Below are 10,138 nucleotides of genomic sequence, written 5' to 3'. Positions count from 1 at the left end.
GAGGTGAGCTAATTATGTGGATACTGCTGAGGAAGCTGTGGTACACTAGCTAACCTACACACTTCACAGGCTTATTTTCACAGATAGGCCAGGCACTGGAGAATTTATTTCCCCATTCTGTCATTTCAACAGAGCTGGTTTTCCAAACGCAGAATTGCCAGGATTAATTTATTTCTTTGAATCTTGACACTGTCATGAGCAATGATGATAAATGAGACACACATATAGATTTTAGATGAATCCCAGAATTTCTCATCCCAAAACTAAGTGCAGGCACCAACTTGCTCATCCCTGTCTATTCTGGAAATGCTTATTGTGTTGGAAGAATATTGACCAAAAATACCTGACAAAACCAGTATGTCAGCTTGTGCTGACTGCACTAACTGCTGAATGAGTGTGTGTGTGTGATCCTTTACAGGATTGTGTCATTTCTGAACAATACATTCTGAGCAGTGGCTATGGCCAATACTGGTGAACTGAAGAAGGTTATCTATGCTGTGCATTCTTGCTTTCTCTCTTAACGCTTTATTTTTTCCCCATTTGTTTTAAAGAAATGTGCTCCAGAATGTGTTCATTTCATAGACATACCACTGTTATTTTCAGGGAATGTTTCACAGAATCAAAAGCACAGAAAAGAACTATCCCACGGCCCAATGACAAGATTAAATATAAGCAAGTATTTGTATAAGATTTAAGCCTATTAAAAAAAAATCCTTTAAAGATTCTATAGTTTCGCTGGTTAATATATCAACTTATACGTTTAGTTTAAAAGTTTCCTTATTTTTCCTCTCTCTTGTTTAAATTTCTGTTACTACTATTTAGGCTCATCGTTTTTTCTACTAGCTACAGGACAGCAAAAAATACATCTTATTATTTCAYTCCTTGCAGCAGTTTTTTTTATCTAGATGAAGGCTATATGTGTGACGGCTTCGGTCTTTTCTTTCCACTAAGCAAATCCAGTTCATTTTGTCTGTTAAAAACATATTTTTTTCTAGACTTCTGTTCATCTTGTTGATCTTCTTTGGACTCTAGTTAGTGCATACCTTCTCTAAAATACAGGACCCAGAACTGGATGAGGTAATTCAATGTGGAGCTTTTCAATGAAGAATGGAAAGAAAGGCTTGCTTCAAGACTTTATACACATCCCAGAATGATGACTAACTTTTTAAGGAAATGTATTATGCATTATATTCAGGTTTTGATCTACAATAATTGATGGATAGTTTTCTACAGAACCAATATCTAGCCAGCAGCTCCTCATCCTTTCTGTATTTGGTTGATTACCCCTGCTTAATTTGATAATTTAGTTGTTTCTCTAGAGTTTTACCTATTTTTGCATTATTTCTCCACTCTGTCAGAATCATTTTCAGTTTTGTCCCTGACCTCAAACAGTTTTGCAATTCATCCTAGAATATATCATCTGGAAATGTAATGAGCATAATATTCTTTTCATCATCCAAATGATTAATGAACAATACTGAGCTAATAACAGACTGTACGGAAGTCTACTACCTGGTATCTGGCTAACTGTTGTCCTTTAGTCATTCTCATGAAACAATGGAATAACCTCACTGAAGTCATGTGTCAAACTCCCCGCTCAGAACATCCCATTTAAATAAGGAAGGAATGAAAAAAATTAGAAAGGACTTGAACCCTTGTAACTGCTCTATTTTTAACTTGCATGATGCCTGTCATAGGTCTTATCAATATCTTGATGTTATAACTCATGAACATAAGTTCAGTAAGATTTGCATTGTATCAGATTCACTACTTTTAAGAAATAAATTCTCTTGGCATATGCATTCACTTCTATTTCCACAGTTAACATGTGAGCACAGCAGCCTCAAACAATAAAGACAGACACAAAACCAGACAGGCAACTCTCTCTTCTTGTGGGTCTTCTGCTACTCCTACAGCTACCCAAACGACAGTGCCTTTCATATCATTGTTTGACATTGGGATAGCAGCTGTTTTGCGAGCGAGATTGTGTTCCTTCTTCAGTGTGCAGGGGGGAATATGAGCTTGAATTCAAGATCCTGTGGAAATAATATAAGCACCAACTGTTGATGCATTTATTTTTAGAATGCATCTAAAATCTTACATGTTTTAGACATCCATCTTTCATGCCAAAACTTCAGCACTGGTATTCTGAATATAGATTTTGTATATGTTATTCATTGGTCATACTAGTAGACAGTTAGCAGAATGGATTCACAAACAAGTAATCCTATGCTTGATTTTGAGATCTGTGGAAACTAGATGCATTTCTAGTGAGCATTTTAAAAAGTTCCTGGGGGTTTTCACAATAGGAGCTGATAAAATTTTATGGACTACTCTGCTTTTATTTATACTGAATAYGACAGGAATCATTCCGTACAGCAGGGTAGAAATTAACTGAGGAATTTTGAATGAACCACTCATAAACATTTGCTGCAGTTATTTTACATGATAACATTTTACTCAGTGCAAACTGCTCCTTTGAAAGCACACAATCTGTATATGTGTTCATTTTAAAAATATGGTATTAGAGCCCATGCCCAGTAAATGGGAGCATTATTTTTTAAGTCTTCTTGAATCTGAAGCATTTGAACCCACATTTCCCAAATTCCTCATCCAGTTATTTTGACAACAGCAATCTCTATCATTTCTGGGGAAAACTAACACATGTGCATCTGTGGATACTAAATTCAAAGGCCTGGGCTAACAAGCAAACAGAGACAAATTCCAGCAGAATAGTTCTAATACTTCTCTAGGAAAGGAGAAGTTTCAGGATTCCAGTCCCTTCTTCTTTGTTATTTCTGTTTTACGCACAGCCCATTCATATTGCAACAAAAGGCTTTGAATAAGGATCTTGGAATCCTAAGTCTGGTCCACTGTAGATGAGACCTGAGTCTGTTTCTCCTAGTCTCTTCCTGATCCATAAATATTTGAAATTCCAGCTTTGATGGGACAGGGGAATATGTACAATGGTAGAAGACAATACTCCTAATTTCCAAAGGAAAGTTATTTTTGATAAAGTTTTTTATTTTGTTCTTTATTCTCAAAGCAGTATTTTATGAGTATCATTTGAGTAGCCTTCAGCTAGTAAAACTGACATAAACATAGGGAATATATGGCATTTTCAGAATAGTACTTAGCCTTTGACTTGGATATATGTAAAGCTTTGCTTGATTTATATTTTCCATTGTTGGCATCTGAAATTAATTTTAGAAGGTTTTGGAGTGACCGCTCTCATACATCAGGCTGTTGCAGCTTTACAGTCTGATATCACATATTTTATGGCTAAAATTGATAGCACATCATTAGTAAACAGGAAGCTTTATCTCTTCTGAGACTCATTTCTTCCTCTTAGTGTCAAATCAAAGATTGCAACTATTAATAAGCAGTACTATTTGGCAGCGCTTAAAAGTTGTAGTTGATTAGGCCAGCAACACTTCCTTTTTGACTTTGGATTCCAGTACAGTTTTAGATCAGAGTTGAGAATAAGCAACAGATTCATATACTTGCTACTTTCTTTTCTTCTGAGCAATGAAATTTTCTTAAACTCTGGGAATATTAGGTGGCTGGCTGGTTTTAGAGTAACAAAGCAGTGAGCAGAGTTTTGCTGAGAAATTAAAGCCATCAGTACAAGTTTTTAAAAACTAGCCAAACAGAACAACAGCAACAGTGAAGCAATAATGAAGCAGGAGTAAAGGAATGTCATTCCAAACCAAATCACAGGCAGTTTCAAGATTATATCTAATTCAGTTGAACTGAACACCTTCCAGTTTTAATGGGAGAAGCTTTAATGTCATTTCCAATCCTTTTTTTCCCTTTACCCTTCTAATCTGCCTATAATACAAGATCATGAATTACTAAACTGCAGTATGAAAGTCAGTATTGTACACAAGCTGCTTCACAGTGAAACATGTCCAGAACAGAGCAGAAAGAGCTGCTACAGATGGTGGCTGTACCCACCATTGTTGCAGTAAAAGATAAAAYTGAGGATGCTCCCTGCCTCTGAAATATTTAGTATCTTCTGGGCAGTATGGTGGGTAGTCCTACATGGCATAGTGAATTGTCATGAATTGTCATAACAATTCTTAACCATATCCAGTTCTGTAGTTTTCTCCAAGTTTATTAAACTGCAGACATATATTTTAGACATTGTATATCATTGATGCTTGAATGCTTTAAAAGCTAATGAAATGATGACAATCCTTGCAGAAATTGTTCTGCTTCTCGTTATTATACGAGACTCTGAATTTGAATGTAAAGCTCAGTTGTCCTTTTAATACACATTTCTCTTCAGATCCTTGCTGTACTGTTTGTGTACCAATGGTAAATTTACCACATGGATCCTTTGTTTTAATCAGGCCATAGTTCGCCTATGAAGTTGCATATGGATGCGGAATTTCTGCTACCTGAATGCTTTTTATATGTGATTCTCTTTTTTACATTGGGATAGCATCTTAAAGCAATTTTATCATAGGTAAAGAAATTGGCAAAAATGTGAACTTCTAAAGCACTAGATATGTTCTCTGAATAATTTTCAGTGGGAAGCAGTCGCCTTCCCAGGTTACCTGTAGCATTAAAATGGAAGAAATGTTCTCTTATTGGAAACAAAACAAGTTCAAGGCAGACATTGCTGAGCCATTATTCTGGAATTTCAGAAGCACAGCCCTGTTGAATAAGCAGGTGTCAGGGAGCAGTGAGGGCTGGCTGCTCTCCAAGGCGACAGGGAKCCAAGAGCCGAGGGTGACGCTAGCACCCTCCGTGACTGGGCAAAGTCACAAGGGTCTGGCCACAACAGGCAGAGCTGCGGCTGGTGGCACGGTCAATCAACAGCCCCAGACAGTGGAGGAGGCCCTGGGAGTGGTGGTGGCCAGGGAGAGCAAGACTATTAAAAGTTTGGTTTGGTCTTGGGGCTTGGTCAAGAGGTTATCAAAGCTTGGTTAGGACCAGCGTAAATGATTTGGCAGTTAGCCTGTGAAAGCATAAATCGAACACTATTTCTCCCTTTCCATAACCATGAAAGTACAGTGTGTATAGTATGAAGCATAATGTAAAATAAAGCCCACTCTCAAAACTTGAAGTATGACAGGGTTGAGTAAGTAACTCACTGGCATATTTTCCAGGGCTTTCCTATGCTTCCCCTCTTGCACTCCTTACGTGGCAAAGCAGAGTACCAGCCTCTGCTCACTCACTCAAACGTAAAAGGAGCAATAGTCCAAGGAAGCTTCATGCAGTTCTACTAGGCACACTATCTGTTCATGCTCTACTGTGTGGGAATTAATGTGTCGCCACTATCTTGCTGTCACATAGGATGGTGTGTTGCCCTTTTTTCACTGATAAACTGGACTGAGMAAAGTAAAAGTAAAGAATATATTTGTCATTATTGGGCAAGCAGATATTGCTTTAAAGCACAGCAGCCAACTTTTGAAGCAGGAGGAGCTCATAGGTGGGACAAGTGCTGTTGCAATKCCATGACTGTGACAGGGTACACCACAGTTGTACTGGCAGAGATGATTCTGGCTGTTATTGAGCTAACCTCCATGAATTATCTGGGATGCCCTGCTCACCTATATCCCACAAGAACCTGTGAGGCTACTGGAAAGCCACTGTCATCTCCTTTCTGTAGGTCTCTCCTGAAGCTGTTCTTTTCCTTGCCACAGCAGTATCCCAAAGTATGTGTCAAATAGACTTCAGCTATGCAACTGTTTTAATCTGTGGTTCAGAGGGACAAGATGTTCAACTGCTTCTGGAATACAAGGTTCTCAAGCATATGATGCGTTACATTTCAGGTATCTGCAATCTGCTCTAATTTATTTTTCTCCTAATAGAAGTGCTATGCATAACTCTTGTCCACCTACCACACACAAAAAAAAGTCACTTAAAGAAGGGAACAGGAACACATTAAGCAATGTAAGCAGTGAGCAAAATGTGAATAGTCCATCATCTTTACTGCACATGCTATATTGACATTACTGCCTTACACAAGGCTCGGAAAATAAATGCTGAGCCAGAGATCAGGATTCTTGTAGTTCTGACAGTAGGTCTCTTGTAGAATCCTTTATTTTCTGCTTTATGTTTAAGCAATCCATGTTTAAAGGATCCATCTAGAACTTTTGGGAAGGGTAGATATGCTGTTTTTCATGTATAGAATATACATGAAATTATTTTAAATGCCTACAGTCACATTGCCATGTGAATAGTATCTTGCATGATGGAGTCTTAAAGATAAAAAAAAATCTTTGCAATATAAAGCATTTTAAAGACAAAGCAGTGATCAGCATCAAGTCCAATGGCAAATGTGATGATGCAATTGACTGGATCTCTCTGCAAAAGACTCTGTTAGAGTTCGTATTTGCAGCCTGCTCAGCCAAATGGGTGACATACTGGCTTTTGGCTATCACCACCTACAGCACTATCATTAATTCCTTCAACCCTTACTGCTTTTTCAGTGATCTTTTATTTTTTGTAGCAGTCACAACTTGTTTTAACTTCGTGCTACTTAGCCAGAAGACCAGGAGTAATTTACAAAGAAAAAACTACCTTAAGTGCCTCCTGTGGTGCTTATGACTGGTTTCTCATGACTCCTTGAAAATCTGATTGCTAACACTTTTTGTTTTCTGAGACTCTGCAAAGGATTGTTTTTATGGTGTTTTATCTCCAAAACAGAAGTATTTGCCTCTAACATTTTAAATATTGTTAGCACTTTCCTTTAGTTCCAGGAAACTAACATAGCAGATAATGACAATGAATTGACACCTGTTTACGAAATTATTGTGATTCTATTTTGGYCTTGCAGTTTAAGCATCTAAACCAATTATTTGCAAACTGCTTGAGCTATCTTCTGGACTTACCATGAGTACTCCTAATACTATACTTATGCATTGTAAGTGCATGTGCTTTACAAAGTTTGTGAGATCCAACTACATTCTGTTTAGGTATTTGTGAAGAATTGTCAAACAAAACAACAAAAAAGGGACGTTACTCAGCTATTGATTTTTTAAATTGTTTTTCCTTCCTAAGTACCTTCTTGAGGTGTTTCTTTGCAATTTTGTTACACCTTCAAAATAGTGCATAAACCTGTTCTGGTAAATTAAGAAAGAAATATTCACTACTTCCCCAACTTCTCCCTTAAGAAAGAAAGCTGAAAATTTTGAGAATTTTGCTATTGTATAAAGGCTATTTTTCCAAATAACAATGCAAACTTAAACAGTCAGTTTTGGTTTCTTGATTTTTTTGAAGTGATCTTCCCAGGTAACACATGACTTTCATGATACCTGAACTTTACTGTTCAAGGCGCAGTAAATACACAAAAGTTAACACGAATTCCCTTTTCATTGCGCTTATTATCAAACAACAAAAGACATATATATTGTTTCAGCACTAGGAAACAAACAAAGTGACAGTATTGAATAGCACGATAAGCCTGTCATAAGTCTCCATTACCACATTCCAACAGTCATTAAGCATTTTTGCAGGGATCACAAGAAAGATTTTTTTTTTTTTTTTAGGGAATACGACTGAGAAAGAAAAAAAGTAGTTGTGAACAGGAGTACTAAAGAATGCCCTTCAAAGTCAGAAAGGCAGGAAGGAAAATGATTTTCAGATAAACAGGTGATGGAAGCTAGCTAGCATTTATAGGCTAGCTGAGAGTCAGCCTCTTTAAGTTATTGTAAGGGACTGAGCCAATAGAAAACTTCCTACTAATATGATTTAAGTTTTATGAAAGACTCGAAGTGAAGTAAAACAATTAAGAAAGGAGAATTTTCTTCCCTAAGCTTTAGTGTTGGGATATAGTTCTATTTGTGTTTCTATCTCAACCGGAAACTGAGATACTCAGCAATACAGATGCTAGAAGTTTTTTTTTTTTTTTTTGGTTGGCAAGCAATGATACTTTCTACAAAAAGGAATTTTTTATGTCTACCTAAAACTTGTATAATTATTTTTATCCAGAAATATTTAACACACTTCCAATACTGTGGTTCATGCAAACAAGCAACCTCTTGCTGAAAATCTTAAGCTGTGAATACTGATCAAAGATGAAGATATTCCAATTTGTGCTACCACATAAACATAACACTACCAAAAATGCCTGGTTCTAAAAGAGTTTTAGTCTACTATTTTCTGAAGGAAGCTAGCCATCTTATAGCCAAAGAGCGTGTAAAACATGCTTGCATTGATAGAACTCCAGAAATGGCAATTAACTTGTTAGACCACCATTACACTGTCTCAGTTTCCTATTAGAGGTAACAGAAAACCAGAAAAAGGAAAAAAAAAAGGAAGAAAAAAAAAGATTTCTGTAGAAAAGTTGTCATGGGCAAAACAACCTCGACTTGGGGAATGTCACTTAACTTTTGGCARTTAACACAAACTTCTAATCCCTGATGTGGGTATGGGGGGAAAAAGAGGCCACAAGCAGCTACAGAAACCCTCGGGGCACAGCGCMGCCCCCTTGCCCCGGTCCAGCTCTAGCCGCCACCTCTCCTTCCCTTCCCTTCCCGTCCTGTCCCAGCTCTCCTCCTCTCGCCCCAAGCCCCTTTCCTGGTGCTGCCCCCGGCTCCTCCGCCGCTGCTACCCCTTGCACTGTCCCCCCACCCCACCCCGCAGCCTCCCACTGGCCGCGACCGGCTGCGACCGGCTGCAACCGGCACGGGGCAGCTCGCGGCCTTCGCCCGCCGCGGCGCCCTGTGGCCCCGCTGCCCAAACCTGCCGCTGGTGGCTGGTACGAGGATATATGAGGTGTTTATCTTCATGTTATTGAAAGAAAGATCAAACCTGTTAGAAATTTTCACTTTTATTTAAAAAATAAATAATTACCACTTGGTTATTAGTAAAGCATTCTCTTCCTTAAAAGAGTTACTGCTGAAAGGAAGGTGTTTCCAATACATGGGTTGTTACACTGCAGCTAGTGTTAAGTTAGTGTTTGGCCTCTCAGAATTACTAGAATATTTTGATTTTAAATTTAACCCTCAACTTAATATGTTACAGTATCTGTGCCTCAGACATTCTCCTTAAAGGATGAAGGAGTTTTCTGTGGACTTGCTATCTCCCGTGGGATATTCCTTTCTGATTTTCTTTGGACTTCTGACTTCTTACTTTGTGTTTGACAGCCAATTTCAATAGGGTGACCTTTTCTAGGACAGTCAACGCTAAGGCGTTTTTACCTGGAACAGGAGATGTGGGATATTTTATCTCCTTTGCATCAGTCATGAGAGTGACGTGAGCTGGCTTTTCCAGCCTCCCAAGCAACCTCCAAAGCCATACGGTGCCAGCTGCACTGTAGTGATCTTTGACTCATTCTCTATCRTTTGTTTGCTTGAGTTTCTGCTTTTAAAAATGAAGAAAAGACCAGAAATCTGAACCGAAGTTCCCGTGTCACAGCAAAGGGAGTTAAAAAAAGAGATTGGAAAGCTCTGGCGAGAGCCCCTAGATATGGGCCTGCTTGTTGCTCATGCTGCAGCAAGGAGACACGACCGCTGCTTCGGAGCCCTTCTTTCCACCAGCAGGAACACTTTTCTTGTATCCCAAAGGCAGTAGCAAACTTTACATTCTAGGGATTTACCACAGGCAGAATAGGCAATGGCCAATTTGGCTGATGTCTTCCCTCAGAGTAAACATGCGTGAGAATGGCTGCAGCAGTGGCACAGTGTGGTTAGAGTGCAGTCCTCGCATTGTGGTAYCAATTGTAGGGAATGTACTTTTTGTTTTTTAATTGTTTTGAAAACTTAAATAAGTGAAATACAAATGGACCAAAAGAAAGATTTAGTTGACTGAGTAATTTCATTTTGGTATTCTTTTATTAAAGTTTTCTTTGATAACTTAAAGCTTTACAACTTCTACATGGTTCTCCTACAAATATCTCTCTMTATATATTTACATTTCTTTCACCATAATCAACAATATCATTTTTAGCTGTGTGGTCATAAAAGATGTTTTTGAATCTGCTTTCACAGTCAGAATCTGTTTAGTAAATTTGTAATTGCATAGTAAGATACTGTGGTTCTTTAGGCAGTATTTATTAGGCTCACACAGAGCAAGGAGCTGACTCTCACTAGTGTCCTGGAGGCTAAAGATACCTGCTTCAGGATTTCCTGCAGCATGGTTAGTGCAATGACCAAGGAATGTGATTTTGATTTCAGAAATGCTT

Source organism: Rhea americana, unplaced genomic scaffold, assembly GCF_003343005.1.
Source record: "Rhea americana isolate MKP2758 unplaced genomic scaffold, rheAme1 scaffold_59, whole genome shotgun sequence".
Lineage (NCBI taxonomy): Eukaryota > Metazoa > Chordata > Aves > Rheiformes > Rheidae > Rhea > Rhea americana.
The sequence above is the reverse complement of the archived record's forward strand: the minus strand, read 5'-3'. Positions refer to the sequence as shown.